The sequence below is a fragment of the Myotis nattereri genome (genome assembly GCF_964212035.1).
Source record: "Myotis nattereri genome assembly, chromosome: 17".
Taxonomy (NCBI): Eukaryota; Metazoa; Chordata; class Mammalia; order Chiroptera; family Vespertilionidae; genus Myotis; species Myotis nattereri.
The window spans coordinates 17,852,043-17,874,574 of record NC_138092.1 but is presented as its reverse complement, the minus strand read 5'-3'; the positions used below and the strand labels follow the sequence as shown (position 1 = coordinate 17,874,574).

General features: G+C 37.8%; 1 protein-coding gene across 22 annotated transcripts in view; it reads right to left on the bottom strand.

Annotated features, from left to right (window-relative positions):
* Window positions 1-22,532, bottom strand: part of EMC2 (ER membrane protein complex subunit 2) — a 345,419-nt gene that overhangs the window by 164,228 nt on the left and 158,659 nt on the right. For all 22 annotated transcript variants that reach the window (XR_013997055.1, XR_013997056.1, XR_013997057.1 and 19 more), the window contains one exon: window positions 10,382-10,499. The gene's annotated coding sequence lies outside the window, so the exon portion shown is untranslated. The remainder of the gene's footprint in view (window positions 1-10,381; window positions 10,500-22,532) is intronic.

Here is a 22,532-nt window from a genome sequence, read left to right as displayed (position 1 = left end):
ACCAATTGGGCCACCTGGCAACAGCTATTTCATATCTGAACAGACATTATATATTATTATTTTTATGCTGCAAGCATATAAAAGCATGTCCATAAATAAATGGACTGGTTTCCTACATATGTGCTATACCCACTCACTATAAAAGGTCAAAATCAAACATTTCCCTTGATATAAATTTTCATGGTATCTATTAAAAATGAAGAATAAGGCTATATGGCCGGTCCATGTCATTATTTCACTGAGGTTCTACCTGTGGTGAGCTGGATGTGGCTTGGTTATGTAGGAAACAGAAAAGGGGCACCTAACCAGCTCTGGGAGGATTAGGAAGACTTCCTAGGCCAGGTGATGCCCAGCTGCTCTTCCTGTGAAGTTCATAATGCAATATTCTTGTCTATAATCATGATGCTGTACATTAAATCTCCAGTGCTTATTTCTTTTCTAGTTGTAATGTTTATACCCTTAAAAATCTCCTTAATTCTACCCCACTCCCTGCCCCCAGTAATCACCATTCTACTTTCTGTTTTTGTGAGTCCAGCTTCTTGAGATCCCACATATGTGTAGTAATATCATACAGGCTTGGGCAAAAGTATGTTTATAGTTGTTCCTATAAAAAAATAATGCAATAATTAATGATAATGCAAGAATAAACTCTGTTTCACATACAACTGTAAACCCACTTTTGCCACACCCTGAGCAGTATTTGTTTTTCTCTCTCTGACTTACCTTACTTAGCACAATGCCCTCAAGGTCCATCCATGCTGTCACAAATGGCAAGACTTCCTTTCTTCACATGGCTGAATAATAATCCCATTGTGGCACATCTATATCTACCTCATATACCTATCCATTCTTCCATTGATACATGTATGGTCTTTTCTTTAGTTGGCTCTACCTCTCTCAGTAGTATGTCTCTCACTGCCTCTTTCTTATGAATGTATTTATGTGTGTGTATCTTTGTCCTCTCCCTTTCCCTCTCTCTCCACCATCTCCTCAACTTGTCCACCTGCTTCTTTCTCCATCCAGACTGTTTGAGGTTCTAGGCTCTACCTCCAAATCCTTTGCTCTCCCTATGGGTCTATCTATATTTTTTAGCATGTGAAATAATCTTTAGCTTCTTTCATTTTCCATCACAGTCTCTCATCCCACTCGGAAAATGAGGACTATTATCTTTGATATCCACACTTCATAGAAGAGGAGAGGTGAAAAATGGTAAATCCTTATAGTTTAACCATCTTTTCTCCCCACCAGGCTCATTTCCTATTACTCCCATCTATGTACTCTCTTTATAAGTTATACAGAATTTCTTGCAGTTTCACAAACTTCTGTCTCCTTAGAAGGCCTGTCCATCTTGTCCGTCTTATTATCCCCTTCACTTTCATGGACAGCTCCCACCCTTCTTTCAAAGACTGGGCCACCCATTCAGAAAGGAGACCATTCCCTTCAACATGAAATTAAATGTCCTTCAGTACTTCAGAAGTCCCCTGTGTTTACTGTATCCTTTCCTCATCACACCCATGTTAACGTCCTTCCCATAAGACATGACCCTTGGACATGTGAACACATAAGTAACTTCAGTGCCTGGCTCACAGCTGGTGCTCCTTAAATATTTCTTAAGTGAATATTGAAATTCTAAGCAATAAGCAGTGATCCGTGCCAATCCCTCTTTTCTTTGAAAGACTCCAATCTTAAACTGGAAATCAAAAAGACCAATTTGCAATTGCCTATAAGCCTCTCCATCTTTCTCAAATGACCTCAGCAAAGAGAGAAGACAAGAGCTGCAAGAGAGAGCGGAAAAAAGCCAGGTTCAGTGGCAAATATCACGAAACAGTTCTTGCACAATTGCAAAGTGAAAACATCTTGGCCGCACAGAGCCACTTTTAAAAGGGAGTGACATAATTTAAAAAGACCATTTGTATAAGGGAGGCAGTAACTTTGGCCAACAATTCTCTTGCCACTGATTTAGGAATCCTGGAATAGGTAATTTTAAGGGAAAGGCTTAAAGTAAAGGAAAATGTATCCAAATCATAATCAAATGAAAATGCTACAGAGGAGGCGGTTGAGTGGGAATCTTACAGGGCCCTAAATCTAACCATATGGCATTCTTCTCTAAGTATCATCTTAGTCAACCTCTGGGAAGGGAGAATTTATTTCTTAATAAGAAAGCACATTTTATCAAAAAGATGGACCCCAACCCCATGGATTTAGTGATTTCCCCTTGACCACTTACGGTTTTCCATGTTCTCTATGTGTATAGCAAATAAAGTCAATGATTGCAGCTTTTCTTTGACATGGCAAAACTCAGTGACGATTATAAGAAACCAGCAACAGTTAAAATCTGCTCTCCTCTCCCAATGAACTGAGTTACCTACACTAAATACTCTCAGTGGGGATATCACAGCTAACTGTTTCACAATGCACTATAACAAAGGGATTAAAAGGGGCAGCTTTATGATGTGTGAATGATGTGCTTAAATCATTTTATAAACAAGTGCTCTGTAATCGAAGCACAATTACTTAACTGTAGGTTTAAATAATACCACATTAGGCATTGTTTAAATCTTTCTTACCTGGATTATACTCATTTATTAATTACCCAAACATTTATAAAGTTTCTAAGTGTCAGGAACTGAATATGGAGTTGAGGGTGTGAGTGAAGTTTTGTGGATTGTATACCATGATGAAAAAGATTTGGCTTTTAGCCTAGAGGAGCATGCAGTTAAATAAAAGAGAGAGACTTATAAATGTGCAATTCAGCAAGGAGGAGGACAATGGCTCTTCTGGGTCCATTAGAAAGATGAAAATTGAACCAAGTTATTAAGATAAAACTGTCTTTCACATGTCCCAGTATAAAAACAATGGGCTGGATACTAGTATTCTCAGTCAAATCACCCAAGAGATTCATGTCACTAGAAGTACGGTTTTTAGAAGAAAAATAAAGTAGTTATTTGTGCTCATTCATTCATTCATTCATTCATTCATTCAAATAACATTTACTGAATAGGTAATACAGATTAAGAACTATGTTTGGCACTTAGGATACTGACATTCATATTCCAATGTGGTAAAGGCTGCAGTAGGAGGTATGTCAGGGACAGTGAGGGCCAGAGGGAGGAGCAATTGAGCCTACCTGGAGATATCAAGAACTTGACAGAAGAGTTAATGCTTGAGATGGCTTATGAAGATACCAATTGGCTGTTATCTTGTCTTTACCTTTAGTTTTGGAGAAGTGATCTTTCCTTCACTTGAAACTTTAAGTGACTTGTAGATTTCTGTCATTTATCTTCTTTCTCCATAATCTTTTCTCTAAGTTATTTCTGCCAAGCCTCTTTATTTTCACAGAGTGGAGGGGTGGTAAAAACATTTAGCTTGCTGCCATCTAATCTAGCCATCATCCAATTTCTCTATTTTCTCTCATTTAATAATCTTTTTTATCAGAGCTATATACATATTTTTACTTCCTCTCCATTTTTTTCTTTCTTCTTTTTTTGGCTTGCATTCCCCACAACTGAAATAACTAAAATGACCATTTTCTTTAAGGTTGCTAATAATAATAACTACCAATGTACCAGGGTGAGAGTTTAATCCTCATATTCAAGTTTTTAGGTATGAATTATAATTGTGACTTTACCACTGAGGTTCAGAGAGATTATTTGATTTGCCAGAAATTACAAAATTACTAAGTAGCATCACCAGGATACACATTGGTGTCTGCCTGGCTGCAAAGCTTCTCTGTAACAGCCTGCTGCCTTCCTTTATCACATTCAGGATTGTTGGTAAAGTCAGATGCCTTCTTTCTTCCTCACAATCCTTGTCTTCAGTTGATCTGATATCTTGACTTTCCTCTTTGTGGAGGACATCTGGTTTTGTCAGTCTGAGATCTGCTCCTTTTCAATTGTGAAACAGCATTCCAGCACTCCCTTTGGAGAACCACCCACCTTTCTCATTCTTAATGGTTTGTAGGGGGGCTGGTCTCGCTTACCCCCAGATCTAGAGGTACACACATGACATAAAAGAAAGTGAATATGGGAAGACCAAAAAGTGTATGGATATGCCGATGTTCCTGCTTATTTTAGGTACCCCTTCTCTACATAATCATGCATCATCTAGGGGGGGAGCTCCATGCATCAGTCGTAAAAACAGGGCTTGATGAAAATAACAACTAACTTACATGATTTGCTAAATTCTCTGTCCTTCTCTACACCATGATGATCTCGTGCTTGGCTGGTATCCTCCCAACTCAAGCCTTTAGGTCACGACTTAAATGGCCAGTATCCATCAGAATGCGTCCCAGGGTGGCCAGCCTGCTCCCTGCCATGATTAGGTGTCCTCTCACTATTCTTCTGCCTTGTTCTCACTCTCTACTTGGTACTTGTACCCACCAGATAGTTGGTCCTTTGCATTTCAATTTATAGTGACTAAATTCTATTCCTAAAGTCTGAAAGTGATAGAACCTTAGAATGTTCTAAGGACATGTTTGTGTTGTAGTTGTTTTGGTTTTGTTTTATTTACCGACTAATATTCCCCACTCCTGGATACTTCAGAGTACTTACCAGCCCAAATTCAAGGCTTAGGAATCCAAGCCTAGCACTAACCCATTTGGTCAAAACCTAGGTTGGCTATTCTGGTACCTCAGAAGAGGAGGATCAGACAGTAGATTGGTTGAATTCACATCTGCCTCTCCCATTTATGAATAAGAATCTCTGGGACAAGGACCAGGTCTGGTTAATCTTTAAACACCACCACCACCACCCCCTCAGTTTCTAACACACATGGCAGTTACTCTGCAAATTGTTGCTAAATTGAGCTAACTGGACCACGTATGGCTCAGAAGGATAACCTTAAGAGTTTTAGTTTTTAACTGTGCCAGGCATTCTTCCACTAACCTGGAATAACTCAAGATTTCCCTTACATATAAATTAGGGATTCTTTTAGAACTGTCTATAAAAGATTTTAACATTTTAATATCCTCAAGTGAATACTATAAAATCCATTTTATGACTATTATGTAGCAGAGAAAAACCTTAAAAGGTTTTCATTTGTCATGTATTCTGAGCCCGATTTCACCAAAGTTTATTTTCATAGAAATGGTTTCAGAAAAAAGAAATCTAGAGTTTGGAGAAAACTGGTTTCATTCAGATTGGATATAAGAAAATTCTAGAAATGTGGAGAACTCTATGATATCAGACAATATTTAATTTTCTAATAAAGAAAGCAGAACTTTCCTTGCACTTACTACTCATCTTTTCCTACTTCATTAGGTGGTAGATCTTTGTTTTGTTATCTGCATGATAAAGATAGGGAACAAGAATATGTGACCACAAGAATTCTAGTTGAATCCTCCACTGTGAGATAGATATGGTAAATACATCGCATGGGGATGCGCTGGTACCTTTGGGACAATGAAATCATTCTAAGAGTGACTGTCTCAAACTTAAGAAAATCAGAAGGAAAAGCTTCTATCTATTTTGAGCTACTGTCAGGCAGAACAATATGCCTGTGAAATTATATTTTCTCGGGTGCATGTTGCTACAAATAGTGGGAAGTGACTCTGTGGAAGATAATATTGGCACTTGAGGGAACAATTAAATAACTACCCTGTTTTCCCTGCCTGAATTCTGAATTGAGATAGACAAAGAGTGAGGCAGATGGGGACCAAAAGAGGGCCTTTGGAGAACATGTAGCAACAATGGACTTCCTGACTCTGAACCCCTAGAATTGAGCAAATGTTCTCACCTATTCACTCTGAATAAAAAGCAAGTGCAGGGTCTTTACCACTAAGCTTTCCACCTGATCTATCGGAGCAGATTCTTTGCAGGTAGACAGATCCCCAAGATGAAATAGAGAGAAAGGAACTACTCTTGCCAGATCCTCCTCCAAATCTCACCAAGCTTTAGATCACTCTACCTCTCGAGGCAATAGAGAGAGGGACTGAGAGGGAAAAATTCCTTGTGAAGGACAAGAGGAGTGAGGAATAAGAGTTCTCTCTCCCATACCAGCACCTTCCGATGACATACAATTGGTGCACTACGAATCTATCTACTCTACAGAATACTGTTTGGGGGAGCACAGGGGAGTGAGAGAGAACTTCCATGAGGTGAGTTCTCTAAGAACTGCATTTAAATTATTTTTCTTAGTGATGTTTTGACTTTGCAAGTGTTCTTTTTAATTGTATCCCCGAACATAAAAAATTTGTCTTTTAACTTAATCAGAGAAATATTCTTCCACAATTCTGGATGCTCGACACTATGCTATTATCTCAATAATGCTCTTTTCCCTAGAATGTAGTAGATATATTACATTGCACTACAGTGTTTTAATTCTTAAGAACATTTTCCATTCATTATAAATTGTATTTCCGATATTTATACTAACCAACTGTGGAATGAAAGATCTACAAAAGGTCTTCTTAGACATTGAGCCTGTGAAGAAGACTGAGAAGAAATGGACTGAGGTGGGAGGTGAGCCATAATAAATTTTTCTTGAATCCAACAGAGAAGATTCAGGAAGTTTCAAGAGGATTCAAGAGGTGGTCAAGATGTTGATGTTGAACTATTAAGCTAAGTAAGGACTAAAATACATACTTGCTCCTGGCAACTAAGAAGCTACTGCACACCCCAATGAGAGTAGTTTTAGCAGAATAGAGGGATTAAAGCAATTTACAGAGGCTTAAGGAGTAGAGGAGCTATGGAATAGAAACACACAACTATTGAATGCAAATTTTCATCTCTAAATGGTTCAGCTGTGAAAAGAAGAAAGCACAAGCTTTTTTCAGAAAGATCAGGCCAAGGGAAAAATCAATGTTCATTATAAAAGCTGTTACCAATAAACATATACTGAAAACCTATAGTGATTAGTAAAATATATTCTGCATATGGTATCATACAATAAAGTATTAATTTCTGTAGTTCTAATAATTAGACCATATAATATAAAATAGGACAAATATCACATGATCTTACTTATATGTGGAATCTAATTAATGCAATAAACTGATGAATAAAATAGAACCAGAGGTGTGGAAACATGAAACAGACAGGAAGCTCAGAGGGAAAGGGCTATGCGGGGGTGAGGGGGACAGGAAGAGGTTAAGCAGAGAATGTGTATGCATATATGCATTGCCCATGAACACAAACAATAGGGTGGTGAAGGCCTGGGGTGAGGTGGGGACATCTGTAATACTCTCAATGATAAAGATGTGAATGAATGAATGAATGAATGAATGAATGAATAAATAAATAAAATAGGGCTAAATGTGATAAACGAATAATATATGCATGAGAGTAGGGAGAATTCTCAATGCTCCAGGGGTTTAATAAAAGGCTTTGTGGAGGAAGTAGGCCTTCCCCCCCCCCCCCCTTAAAATTTGTTACGATAGGAAAAAGACTGAATAAAATGGACAGAGGCCTTTCAAAGTACGAATAGCAGCAAGGTATTGATCATACACATGTTGCATTTTTTAAACATCCAATCAAATTAAAATTTCCTCCATCCCCTGCTCCTCCTTCAGTAATCCCAAACAATTGCTCAAACTAAAGCCTTATTCTTCTTCTTCACAAGAGTGCCAAACCCAGAATTATTAGTGAAAGTAGACATGGATCAAGTTAGAGGAAATAAAACAGATTGAGTTGGATCATGGTGTGTGGGATTTTTTGTTTGTTTGTTTTTTGTTTTTATTTTTCCCAGGCACATAATTAGACACTGGTTTAAGCACATTATGTTAGTTAACTTCATCTTCACAGCAACCCATAAAAACACTTCTATTATGCCCACTTTACAAATGGGAAAACTGAGATAAAAACTAAGTTACCTGAAGTTATCCAGATAGTAAAAAGCATACCTGAGATGCATAACCAGGCAGTGCGGTGCCTGGTCTATGCTGGTAAGTGCTACTCTATTCTTCCTTTTTCTCTGCTAACTTTAATACATAATATTTCAAAATAATATATACTCATGATCTAAAAAATTCAAAAGTACACTATGTCTTGGCATATTCACTAGCCCTGCAGTGAACATTTCTGTGTATAAGTATGGGAAGAGGAATTGGGTGAATGGAGTGATACAGCTTTCCATAAACCCATGTAAAAACCCCATTTTTTAGCCTCACTTCTCATTCCTGCCCTTTCTTCCTATCAACAGGGAGTCTAAGTGCTCTCTGGGCATCACCAGAAAAATTAGTGGACAGTTTCCCAAACACACACACACACACACACACACACACACACACATTCTGAAGCTCCTTCCTCCATGTGTTCAGGGCTACAGTTGCCCTCAGATGAGATTCTGTTTCATCCTTCCACTTGCTCCCATTTACTTTCCAATTTCTGACTTTTTTAAAATTCACTTTTTATCTCCATCCTATCCCATCTTTTCTATAATGTTTTTATTTATTTTGTGGTTCTTTGTTTTAATTTTCATAGAATATCAGCCTGAACTAGAAATGACATAGAAGATTTAAAAAAATAGTGATATTTAACTATATTATAAAAGCTGAAAACACTAATTAGGTGAGAGGTAGAGAGGAAAATGCAGGAAATTTTGGGAATGGCTGATGAATCAATTCCTAAAAGAAGCAGCAGAGACTGACTTTATAAACAAAGTGTATAAACAAAGAAGTTTCATCGCAAGGAAAAAAACATTCATTCATTCAATAAGTCTGTATTGAGCTTCTATTATGTAATATCATAAGCTCTGGAAAATATAGCAGTAAACAAACAAACAAAAATCCCTTTTTTTATACTTACACTAGAGGCCCAGTGCATGAATTCATGCACAGGTGGGGTCTGGCCAGCCAGGCCCCATTCGGGGCCCAATCAGGGCTGGGCTGGCTTGGGGGAGGGCCACAGGTGATTTGACAGTGGGCCCCACCCCCATTTGGGGTTGGGGGGGCCGATTGGGGGTGGGGCCACCCATGGGGAGGGGCTGTGGGTGGTTGGCCCTGCCCCCAAATGGGGTGGGGGGGCTGATCAGGGCACAGCAGCCAAGAAAGGGGCTGTGGGAGGTTGGCCAGCCACCCCATTCCCAATTGAGCCGGTTTGCTGGCCCCAGTGGGTGTCATAGCGACCAGTTCTTCTGGTCATTATGGTGTTCTGGTCACTGGCTTTTTATATATAGAGATTGTGGTAGAAGAAGTGAGACACTAAACAAAAGGAGTGACTATACACAATGTTTGGTCATGGTAAGCACTAAGGCAGCGGTTCTCAACCTGTGGGTCGCAACCCCTTTGGGGAACGACCCTTTCACGGGGTCGCCTAAATACATCCTGCATATCAGACATTTACATTACGATTCATAACAGTAGCAAAATTACAGTTATGAAGTAGCAACGAAAATAATTTTATGGTTGGGAGTCACCACAACATGAGGAACTGTATTAAAGGGTCGCGGCATTAGGAAGGTTGAGAACCACTGCACTAAGGAGAAAAATAAGACAGGAAAGGAGAATAGAGCATAGTCAGTGGGATTAAGTGAGTAGGTGCAATTTTAAATAAAGTGATCAGAAAGGACTCTCTGGGAATAAAACATTTGAACAATAGCTGAGCTAAGGAAAGGAAAGGCAGGCAAAACAGATATTCTGGGGAAGAATTGCAGGCAGAAAACAACAGATGTGAAGGCCCAAGGCTAAAGCAAGACCCTCATTATCATATTCAAGGAAGAGCAGGGAGGTAGATGAGTGAGGAGCATAGTCAGCCATAAGATGCAGTGGGAGACTCTTGTTAGAGCTTAAGGGCCATTGTGAAGATTTGGGCTTTTTCTTGGGGCAAAATGAAAACACAATGGAAAGCTTAGGAAGGAACCTGTGATCTGATTTTGAACAGAATCACTCCAGCTATTCTGTTGAGAATGGATTGTAGGGCCACAAAGGCAGAAGAGGACAAATTAGGAGGTTATTGTAATAATCCAAACAAGAGATGAGAGTGATTTGGCAGGCAAGAATAACTCCAAAATTTGGGAACTAAACAACTAAAAGGATGGCGTCACCATTAACTGGCATAGGGAGTACAATGGAACAGCAAAATTTGCCAAGGAAGAATAGGAGTTTTGTTTGGAACATGTTGAGTTTGTGAAGCCTATTTGATACCCAATGGAGATGTTTAGTAGGCAATAAAAAGTGTGAGTCTGGAGTTCAGGGGAGAGGTTTGGCTGGGGATATGTAGCACATAGCTAATAAATAGCAGCTCATTTTCCCTTAAAACAAAAAAGTAGAATGGATGTTACTATGTGCAGTTTTATAATGTAGGGAAGGGAAAATATTAGCATCTGACAGCCTCTATTTTCTTTGTTAAGGTTGAAGCAAAGTTATCTACTAAAAGAGAGAGTTCAGGCTATTAACCAGCAGCAAGTACGCGGCAGTGAGAGCCCAGCTGAATTTGAAATTACTAACCTTGCAGTAGTTTCAGTGTCGGCTTATACAATTTTACTTCCACAATGTTCAGTAGCCTATGTGGTAAAGCAGTGAAGGTAGGTCTTGCATCCACTCAGGGTCAGAGAATAACTGGTGGCTGGAGAGGAAAGAAAGAGGGGCAGAAAATTAATAATTCTGGTGACAGTATCATAGAATTGATGTCCACAGATCCCAAGAAGCATGTATAATAGTGACGGTAAAAAAATATATCTATATAATATAGAAAATTGATATATTACAGTACTGGGACTTAAAGCAACTAGATATCATGTAACACAAGTTATGTTTTGCAACACCAAGATCCTTATTCTAAAAAGTATACCACTGTATGTACAAATTATAGGACATCCAAAAAAGGAAAAAATTCACAGTAAATTGATATTTTAATAGTTGTGACATTTCTTTCACTGCTCAAATTCTCTCTGCTTTTACATTCCAAACTGGTTTCATTTGATTCAAGCCAAAATCCCATGTGATTCCTTCTAACTTTCCCTGGAATTTTTCAACAGACATAGGCATAATAATATAACTGTGGTCAGTCAAGTCCCTTAACAAAGGATAGAATGTCTTCCTTTGGCATTCCATAGAGATGACTTAGTCTTAGCTGAGTAGAGAGCAAGACAAGTAATGATCTTAGGCATGGAGACTCTCTAAAGAGTTCTAGGCTTATGTGACTTGTTTCAATGAAATAATAATCAACATAGAAGCTTTCTTTTAAGTGTCTATAAAATGCCAGAAATTTAAAAGATAAATCTAGAGATAAGCAAATGTCTTTCCTATCATGCTTCCAAAATATCACGGTAGCTATCATTTATAACAAGTGAGTAATGAAAAGGATTTTTCAAATTGCATTCATGGAGCTCACAGTATAGCAGTAACACAAACCAGGCCTAGCTAGCTTTTGTTTTATTGAATTTATTGGGGTGACACTGTTTAACAAAATTATACAGGTTTCAGGTGCATCTATACACTGTATTGTGTGTTCATCACCCCAAGTCAAATCTTCATACATCATTATTTATCCCTCCTCCACCTCTCACCCCCTCCCACTGGCAATCACCACATGGTTGTCTGTGTTCATAAGTTTTTTCTCCTTTTTTCTTTTTTGCTCTATCCCTCCAACCCTTCCCAGCAATCCCCACAACAGCAGTCAGCATGCTCTCTATCTATGAGCCTGTTTCTATTTTGCTTTAGTTAATTTTGTTTATTAGATTCCACATATGAGTGAAATCATATGGTACCTGTCTTTCTCTGACTGGCTTATTTCACTTAGCATAATGCTCTCCATGCTGTCACAAAGGGTAAGATTTCCTTCTTTTTTACAGTACAGTGATATTCCATTGCAGAAATGTACCACAGCTTTTTTTATCCATTCATCTACTGATGGACATTTGTACGACTTCCAAATCTTGGCTATTATAAAGAACATTGTAATGAACATAGGGATGTAAATATTCTTTTGAATTACTGTTTTGGGTTTCTTTGGATAAATTTCCAGTAGTGTAGTCTCTGGGCCATAAGGCAGTTCCACTTTTAACTTTTTGAGGTAACTCCATACTGCTTTCCACAGTGGCTGCACCAGTCTGCACTCCCACCAATAGTGCACAAATGTTTCTTTTCCTTAACATCCTCGCCAGCACTTATTGCTTGTTGATTCATTGATGATAGCCATTCTGACAGATATAAGGTGATATCTCATTGTGGTTTTCATTTGCATTTTTCTGATGATTAGTGATGTTGAACATCTTTTTCATATGTTTATTGGCTAGCTGCATGTCCTCTTTGAAGCAGTGTTTTGATCCTTTGCCCATTTTTTAATTGGATTGTTTGTCTTTTAGGTGTTGAGTTTTATAATTTTTTTTTTTTTTTACGAATCTTGGAAATTAGCCCTTTATCAGATGTATCATTGGCAAATATGTTTTCCCATTAAGTGAATTGTCTTTTCATTTTTTATGGTTTCCTTTGCTATGCAAAAACTTTTTAGTTTGATTTAGTCTCATTTGTTTATTTTTTCTTTTGTATCCCTTGCCAGAAGCAATATGTCAGATAAAAAATGTTACGAGAAATGTCTGAGGTTTTACTGCCTATATTTTCTTCTAGGATTGTATGGTTTTGAGTCTAACATTTAAGTCTTTGAGTTTATTCTTATGTATGGTACAAGAAGGTAGTCTAGTTTCATTTTTTGCATGTATCTGTCCAATATTGCCAACACCATTTATTGAATAGACTATGTTAAACCACTGTATGTTCTTGCTTTCTTTGTTAAATGTTAATTGACCATAAAGGTATGGGTTTATTTCTGGGGTTTCTATTCTGTTCCATTGATCTATATGTCTGTTTTCATGCTCTTTTAATTACTATGGCCTTGTAGTATAGTTTGGTATCAGGTAGCATGATTCCTCCAACTTTGTTCTTCTTTCTCAAGATTGTTGTGGCTATTCAAGATCTTTTGTGGTACCATATAAATTTTTGGAATATTTGTTCTAGTTCTGTGAAATACCCCATTGGTATCTGATAGGAATTGCATTGAATCTATAGATTGCTTTGGGTAGTATGAACATTTAAATAATTTAAAAAAAATTTTTTTTTGAGAGAGAGAGCGAGGAAGGGAGAGGGAGAGAAAGAGGAAGGATAACATTGATCAGTTGTCTGGTGTGCGCCCCGACCAGGGATCGAACCTGAAACCTTTTTGTGTATGGGATGATGCTTCAACCAACTGAATTACCCAGCCAGCACTGATTTACATTTTTAATTTTGAACTTACAGATCAGTAAATCAGCGTACTGTGTAAAAAATCACCCAAAACTTAGTGAGTTAGAACAACAGCTGTTTAGTATCATTTACTATCCTATAGTAGTCTAGGTGACTCTTCTGCTCTGTACCAGCTTAACCGATCTCTGCTGGGCTCTACCAAGTATCTATGGGCAGCTAGCAGGTTGGCTGTCAGCTCGATGATCTAGCAGAGTATGTTAGTTTCTTAGTGCTGCTGTTACGTATTACCACAAACTTATTGAAACAGCACAGATTTATGATTTTATAGTTCTGAATGTCACAAGTCTCAACTGGGCTAAACTCAGATATCAGCATAAATTGCATTCCTTCTGAATTCTCTAAAGAAAATTCTGTCTCCTCACCTTTTCCAGGTTCTAGAGCAGTGGTTCTCAACCTTCCTAATGCCGCGACCTTTTAATACAGTTCCTCATGTTGTGGTGACCCCCAATTTCATTGTTACAAATTGAACATTATTACAGCATAGTGATTCATCATAAAAACAATATGTAATTATATATGTGTTTTCTGATGGTCTTAGGTGACCCCTGTGAAAGGTCGTTCGACCCCCAAAGGGGTCGTGACCCCACAGGTTGAGAACCGCTGTTCTAGAGGCTGCCTGCATTCCTCGGCTCATGGTCCTCCTTACACTTTCAGAGCTAGCAGTGAAGCCTCTTCAAATCTCCATTCTCACATCTCCTTCTCTAACTCTGACCCTTCTGTCTGTCTCTCTCTCTCTCATAAGAACCTTTGTGATTACATGACCGCCCCTCTCAATAACTCAGAATAATTTCCGTTCAAAAATTTTAATTTAATCACATCTTCAAAGTCTCTTTTGTCATGTAAGGTAGCATATTCCTAGGTTCTGGTGATTAAGGACCTAGGGAAGAGGGCTTATTTTTCTTCCTGCAGACGGCTTCCTTCACATATTTGGCAGTTGGTCAGGATGGCTCAGTTCTCCACCAGGGAATCTCTTTCCCAGAACAGGCAGCTCAGGTTCATAAGCACGATGATCTTAGGGTTCTAGCTCAGCAAGAGGAAGGGTCCAATGTATAAGCACTGGTCAAATCTCTGCTAGTATCACATTTGCTTATGCCCCTTTAGCCAAAGCAAGTCACATGGCCTATCCACATTCAAGAGGTAAAAAAATATACTCCACCTCTTTATGGGAAGATGTGTAATCTCACATTGTGAGGGCTTGGATACAAAGAAGGGAAGAATCTGTGACCATTTTTATAATCTACCATAACTAGCAAGGTATGTGGGAGATCTTCTAAGACAAGTCCATCATTGCTTAGAATAATCTTTGTACAGTTGCTTCCTCTGCCTAGAATGCTCAAAATGCATTCCTCTCTCCTTGGCTAATTTACTTCCCTCTTTTTTATTATAGCGTACATATAACATCTTCCAGGAGGTCTCCTCTTTGTGTTTTTATCATACTTAGTATTACTCCTGATGTAGCACTTACACTCTATTGAAATTATCTATTTACTTGTCTACTATTTCAACTAGACAGTGCTTCTTTAAAAAAGTGGGTCTTAGTCACTCTTGCTTTCCTAATGACTTAGTAATGTATCCTTTGTGGAGAAGGTTAATAAGAATGTATTGAATATATTTATTTAAAAAAATGTTCTATTAAATCCATTCCTCAATTATTGCTACAGTCTCATTAAAATATACTTATATTCAACAAATCTTTAATCCTTTCCTTTTCTACTTTGGAATTCATTCTTTCATTGATAAACTGAATAGGGGGAAAATTACTATTACTAAATATTTGTTACAAAGAAAAGTTTTCCTTGGAATAAAAAGTTAAATTGTGATTTTGGAATCTTGGTATCACAAATTGATTGTGTGACATTTAGGAAACCCACAAATTGCCGCCAATGGTGCAGGTTTGCCAAACTAGAGATCTCTGAGTCTGTCTTCAGTTGGGAAGCCCATCAAATTTAGGAATCCAAGGCTAACTTAACTGGAATTCCTTCAAACTAAATACAAAATAAAAACCAAGGTATTTTGGGATATTTCCAAGAAGGTCTTAAGGGGCTACCTGATTGCTGTTAATATATAAGACAGAAAGCAAAGATTTCCAAAATTACATGACTCAAGGGCTAAGATTCCAGAGCTGCAGACACAACATGAGTAAGCAGGCTGCTCCAAATTGCCAGTGGAATTAAGGAATCAAAAAGGAGATGGTGAGTTACAAGAAACAGAGCTTGTTTGTGAAAGGGATATTCTGTGTGCCTGTAACCAAGAAAGCCAGCTACAATATAAGACAAAATGTACGATGTTTAATCTGATGAAATTATATTAGAAGAACCCACCCCTGTGATATTCTCCAATGTATACAATGGACTTCACTTGGAATATGGGTGGATGCCTGGTATTTTTTTTTTTACCTCAGGCATGAACATGTGTATAACCTGAATTATGAAGCACAAAAATGAACAAAAACAGCACTGAAGTCCAAAGACAATCAAATTAGTTAATGTTCACATATCCGAAGAGTGTTTCTATCCCAATGTTAAAAGTGTCACTGTTAATGCACTATGTCAAAGAATCTGCTTAATTGTGCCTAAAAACAGATTATAGTTTAACAATATCAATAAATTGAATGGGTTCATTCACTCACTAAATACTTATTAAAAACCTATCTAATTTTAAGTCTTCTATTTATTAAAGTCCTATCTATTTTTAGGAGCTTTGGAAGCTAGATAGATGAGTAAAGTGCATTCTTGGCTCTCAAAAAATGTACAATTCAGCAGCTAAATTAAATTAATCAATTCTAAACCTATTGCACATTTTTCTTTGTTGGACACCATAGATTATTAAAGAATGAGCATTAGAGTGGGGGTGATGGGGGTAATGTGGGGTAAGGACACATATGTAATAATTTAATCAATAAAGAATTTTTTTTTAAAAAAAGAATGAACATTAGTCATGTATGTCTTCTGAGTAAAGATGAAAGTACATAGACCAATGGAGTTTTGCCAGCCATGGCAATGGCTCTCTAGGATTATTCAAGCTATTAAAGGAGGCTGGGTAAGATAATTTTAAGATAATTCTCAGCTAATTAAATGCTTATGTATTTTTTAAATCTGTTTTTGTATTTCTAATTGTATACTGAATATACAGGGATGGAAGAAAGTAAGTTTATATAATACAAACAAATAATACAATAATAAATAAATAATAATACAAGAATAGACTGTGTTTTACATACTCACAACTGTAAACCTATTTTTGCCAACCCTTGTATATTCATTTGGATGATACATGAATCCTCCAACTTGAAATTTCTACTACAAATTGTTATATTTGCTAACATTCATTGAGTTTGAGTTTTTACTGTGCCAGGCACAGTGTCAAGTATAAACTATGCATTATTATATCATGCTAACCCAGTGTTCCCCGAGAGCAGTTCTGAATTCTCCCTCAGAGACCTAAGAACTAGCTAAGAGGTCACATAGAAGATAAAGATGGAGTGAAGTTTATGAAATCTCTTAATGAGCAGAACTTTCTGAGAAGGAGATGAAGAAGAAGGCTTGGATAGAAACTAGCAAAGGAGATGATTGGCTTGGGCTGCAGATCGATGAGATTAGTTGATTTTACACCCAAATTGACTATCCAGATGGGTGGACTTGAGGAGCTACCTGCCCATAGAAGTCCCCTCACTTTGGAGGAATGCTCATTGTAATCCAAAGATCTTAGGGAGGGATATTCAGAGTAGGACAGAAGACAGTTCCATGCAGGATTATGCACAAAACCAATGAGTCTAGTGGCTGTTGAAATAGATGCCAGATAAGAGGGAAAGACACCAGTCCAGACTGGCAGGCAGCATTGGTACAGGCTAATAACAGTGGCAATAGTAGACTGTCCCTGAAAATACCAACAAAACACATGGTCTTAGAATAAAAATGAGGAGAATTAACTCTATCAATAAGGTATCGTTCTCTATTTTTTACTATTTTTCTTTGTAATTTTGTGTTTTCTTCCAAAGCTTTCTATAATGAATATGTATTATAATCAGAAAGCAAAATTTGGTTTTGAATAGCACTCAGAGTTACAGGTGATCAACTTACCTGCCAACTTCAAAAGGATAAGTAGCTTCTTACTTTCTCCATTATACTGTAAGCAGATCTTCTAAAACCATCCCAATTTGAGATACAGATTTAAAAAAAAGAAGGCAGCCTAATCTATAGCATCATGATCCCACATAATGACTAGGCTTTGATTTTATTTCTAATTTTGGAGGAGAAAGTCATGAAAAAGCAATTGGACAGAAAGGGTTGAAGCAAAGCATTTTCTACATCATTCCTGATCAAAAGTACTATATTAATGGCTAAAATGATTATAACGTTCTTGAACGGGCACAGGTGAAATAGAGCTGCTGTTAATAGCTTCCCCAGAAGCCATCAATGTCTGTTGTTTAAGAAATAATTATTAACCTCACTGTTTAACATAATGTGTTCCTTGGCCATGATGCTAATTGAAGTAAGCCAATGGTGTCATTACCTTAAAATACAACTGTGCCAAAATGATAATATTTTTCTGAACCAATGCACAATAGTGACAGACTCTGAGTAAACTATACGTAGGCTGATTATATAAATGATGTCATCATGGTTTTTTCCCCCAAACAAAAAATGGGATTAAGTGCCCTAATAAAAGAGTCCAGAGAGATCTCTAGCCCCTTCCGCCATGCGAGGACACAGCGAGAAGGTGCCAGCTATGAACCAGGAAGAGGACCCTCAATTAAGAACATGACTGTACTGGTGTCTTGATTTTGGCCTCCCAGTCTCCAGAACTAAGAACTAAATTTCTGATGTTTATAAGCTACCTAGTCTGTGGCATTTTTTTTATAGCAGCCCAAACAGACTGACAGGGGATATGTGAAAAACCGGAGCTATTAATACAATCAAGCCACCACACTATATCACAGAGCTGTTTTGAGAATCACACATGCCAATAAATGTGAACTGCTTAGTTCAGAGTCTCATGTACAGTAAGTGCTCAATAACTGTTAGCAATTATGAGGAGTAAGCGGCTACAAATAACATTTCAAACTTCCTACCCAGTATAGCAGAATATAACAAGTTGTGGAATTATGCCAACATCTGACTGCTTATTCCTAGAGAAATTTTTTTAAATGTTAGAGAGTATGAAAAGTTCACAAGTTACTGAAAGTTTATTACTTGTATCTGGGTTGATTTAGTTTGAACTTTTTGAGAAACAAAACCACAACACAAATGATGAGAAAAACAGCATGTAGAACATGAGCTTTTCTAGAATATTATTAACAATGAAATAGACTCTTAATTAAAAACATTTTTTTTTTTTTGGTGTGAAGGTTATTTCTCTCCAAAGAAATTCAGACAACCTTGAAAAATTTGAACTTTGAACCCCTAGAAGTTGAAAAGTATGTAGAGGTTTCTGAGCAGAGTTCTTCATATGGTCACAAAGGAAATCCTCATTTTCGATTAATAAATGAAATGACATGGTATTACTGGACCTTGAAAATAGCTTGAAAAACTGTAAGCAAGCAAGAGTTTTCATTGACCCACTATATGCACTGGCCCTACCCACAGTTCTACTTTTATGCCCAATTGTGAAATGTGCAACACATGCACACAGAGGTAGGTACAGTTGTTATGGGGTGGGGCCACAACATTAGTAACAAAGAAACAGAATTTTCGGAGGATGAGGCCCAGAAATCAGGATTTTGAAAAGATTCCCAGGTGATTCTAATGTGCAGCCAAGGTTGGGAACCACTGATTTAGAGTCAAGCTGCATTAGCTGAATGCAGGTGATACTTGAAGCTAGAAATAAGTACACTATGACCCTATCAGGTAAGTGAGCATTTACCCTATCAGGTAAATCTCTTTTCCTTCAACTATTTTATTAACTTTGCTTTCCATCCAGAAATAGATTACATAATCAACTTCGTTGCTAAAGACTTGCCACTGATTGTGCCTTACCCAGGTACATTAGAAACCTATTGTTGCTGTAACAAATTACTACAACTTATTGGCTTAAGACAACACAAATGCATTATCTTAATGTTCTGAAGGTCTGAAGTCCTAAAATAAAAGTGTCAGCAGGGCTAATGTATCAAATTAAATGCCATACTGAGCATAATAACTCAGGGAACAAAACTGCAGACTTCTCTATGAACTTTTATGTGTATAGTTGCTTATGACTCTTAATAAGCTTTCTTTCAGGAGCCTCTAGAATAGATTCTAGAAAATAATCTGTTTCCTGACTTTTTTCAGCTTCTAAATACCACCTGCATTCCTTTCTCCATTTTTAAAGCCATCAGCATCACACCTTCAAACTTCCCTCTCATTCTTCCCACATTTCTGTCTCTCTCCCTCCCTCCTCCCCTATCCATCTGCTTCTGAGATCACATCTCCTCTCTGACTTTGACCTTCCTCTTAGAAGGATCTTTGTGATAATAGAGAGTCCAGGATAGTCTCCCCATCTCAAGATATTTAATCATATCAGCAAAATCCTTTTATAATTAATATAATATAATATAATATAATATAATATAATATAATATAATAAATATAATATAATAAATATAATATATACAATATATTTATAGATTCTAGGGATTTAGGAAGTGAACATTTTAGGGGGCCATTACTCTGCCTACTACAGCTGGTCAAGAAGGAAATTAGGTATTTTAGAATATTATAAAATCAATAAGCATTTCTTGATTATCAGCTACAAAGAGCTGACATTTCGAATGGTGAAAGTAATATCAGCCTTACTAATTTATGTTTAAGGACACAGGAAATGAAATTTGATAAATTTAAAGAAGGTTACATAACACCTTAAAAATGAGCAAAGTATTTGGAGGTGATTTAGGAGATACTGGATGTCCCCAAGGAAAACATTGCCTTGAGGAATGTGTGACTGCATGATATGCAGAAGGATTAGAGGGAAAAAGTCCTAGCACTATCAACTAGGATAACGGTTCTCAACCTGTGGGTCGCGACCCCTTTGGGGGTCGAACGACCCTTTCATGGGGGTCGCCTAAGACCATCGGAAAACACACATATAATTACATATTGTTTTTGTGATTAATCACTATGCTTTAATTATGTTCAATTTGTAACAATGAAAATACATCCTGCATACCAGATATTTACATTACAATTCATAACAGTAGCAAAATTACAGTTATGAAGTAGCAACAAAAATAATTTTATGGTTGGGGGTCACCACAACATGAGGAACTGTATTAAAGGGTCATGGCATTAGGAAGATTGAGAACCACTGAGCTAGGACATGGTTACAGTTCTCAGGTATAAAAGGCTGGGAGAGTATCAGTAACAGAAAATCATGAATTAAGACCAGATGTACTATGAAGGTACAAGTAATAGCTTTCTCTCTCTTTTTTTCCCCAGTTGGGTTGATACTGAAAAAAACAGGAGGGAGAGAAATTTGCAGGCAGGCAAGTCAAAGATTACTTTTTTTAAAAAAACAGACTTGGGAAAGATTCAGAAACAGACCAGCCAGTTGAGCGGGGAAGGTAAAGGACTTGATTTGGCCATGATATAATTGAAATTTCTAATAGACATAATAGGGGTTGGCAATGTGAGACCAGAGGGCTGTAGAATCGGGGCTGGAGGTGCAGATGAACATGTACCAACTACAATGGTGAGCAAGAACAAGAAGGAAGGGAATCTTTTTTTTTTTTTTTTTCATTGATTTCCGTGAGAAAGGGAGAGAAAGAGATAGAAACATCAATGATGAGAGAGAATCACTGATTGGCTGCCTTCTGCTTGCTCCACATTGGAGATGATCAAGCCCACAACTAGGGTATGTGCCCTGTCCGGGAATTGAACTGGGACCTGTTTGTTCATGGATCAATGCTCAACCACCAAGCCACAACAGTCAGACGGAAAGGAATCTTTTGACAGTCCTTCATGACAGAATGAAAAGACTTACGTAGGGGCAAGCAGAAAACATTCAGATCACCTCTACTAGTCAGACTGTAAAGCTGAACTCTTCACCCTGAGTGTTCAGAGGCCCCTTGGTGATGTACATACAATGCTGTGCAGAACCCTTCCCAACACGAAGATCCTAGGGCGGGAGCTCAGTGTCCAGATCCCTGGCAATGTCAAGTTGAGGAAAACTCTCCTCAGATGCTTAAAGAGGAGAGGCAGTCTTGGCTTCCTTAGAATGGGGATAATCCCCTGAAAATCAGCCGTATTGCCAAGATAAAGGAGGAGATGGCTGACCATAAACAGGGGAACAGGTTTGGTGAACGCTGAGCATCCTTTTAATTGGTGTGGACAGCGTCATCCTAGGGAACATCTTCCAAAGTGACAACAGGCCCATGAGATGCTGCTTCTTTCCCAACAGGTTAGTGGATTTAGGCCAGGGGTGGGCAAACTTTTTGACTCAAGGGCCACAATGGTTTCTTAAACTGGACCGGAGGGCCGGAACAAAAGCATGGATGGAGTGTTTGCGTGAACTAATATAAATTCAAAGTAAACATCATTACATAAAAGGGTACAGTCTTTTTTTTTCAATAGTTTTATTCATTTCAAACGGGCCGGGTCTGGTCCGCGGGCCGTAGTTTGCCCATGGCTGATTTAGGCTAATGTACAGAACTGAGAGAGGAGAGGGAACATTTTTGGGTGGAAAATAAGAGGAATAGTTGGTGGAAAGAGCTAAATAATGCTAGAGCATGCTAAGCAATACTTTCTACAAGGGCCCCAACCTGATTTCCTCTTCCTGGTTTTAGGCTTGTTTCATCAGCTGTTATTTGTTAAATACCATTTGCTGAGGTTGGGGACAGGGAGGAGAGATTTTTATTGTGGTTTCTCCAGTTATTCTGTTTCTGTTTCTGTTCTGATTCCTCCACCAGAATGTTAAGTCGTGTGGCCACAAAAATACTCCTGGCTGACTGCTATGTGTTCTGTGCCCCCACACTTCCTTTTCTCTCGATGGCCTTATGAAATGTCAATGAGGAGCCTCAATCTGTCACTGCTTTTTTTATCATCTACTTCACAAATTATTTTTCTGACTTTGGCTTATAATCATTTCCAAAAGAGAAAGATACTTGTCTTCAAAACTTGTGCAAAGTAATCCTCTCATTAAAACCAAATAAAATAAAATAGCAAATGCTTACCCCATCAGAATAAGATTTAATTGATTTATAAATACACATGTTGGAAGACTGATACCTAAAGTATGGCAGAAAGAAGAGATTTAGTTCCCCCCAAACTTATGTGCAAAGGCAGTAACCACTGAGGAAGGGTAAACTCCATGACAGAGCATGAACTATTGTTTAGAAATCAAGATTGACACCTTTTTATATATCAACACTGATACAAGTGCCAAA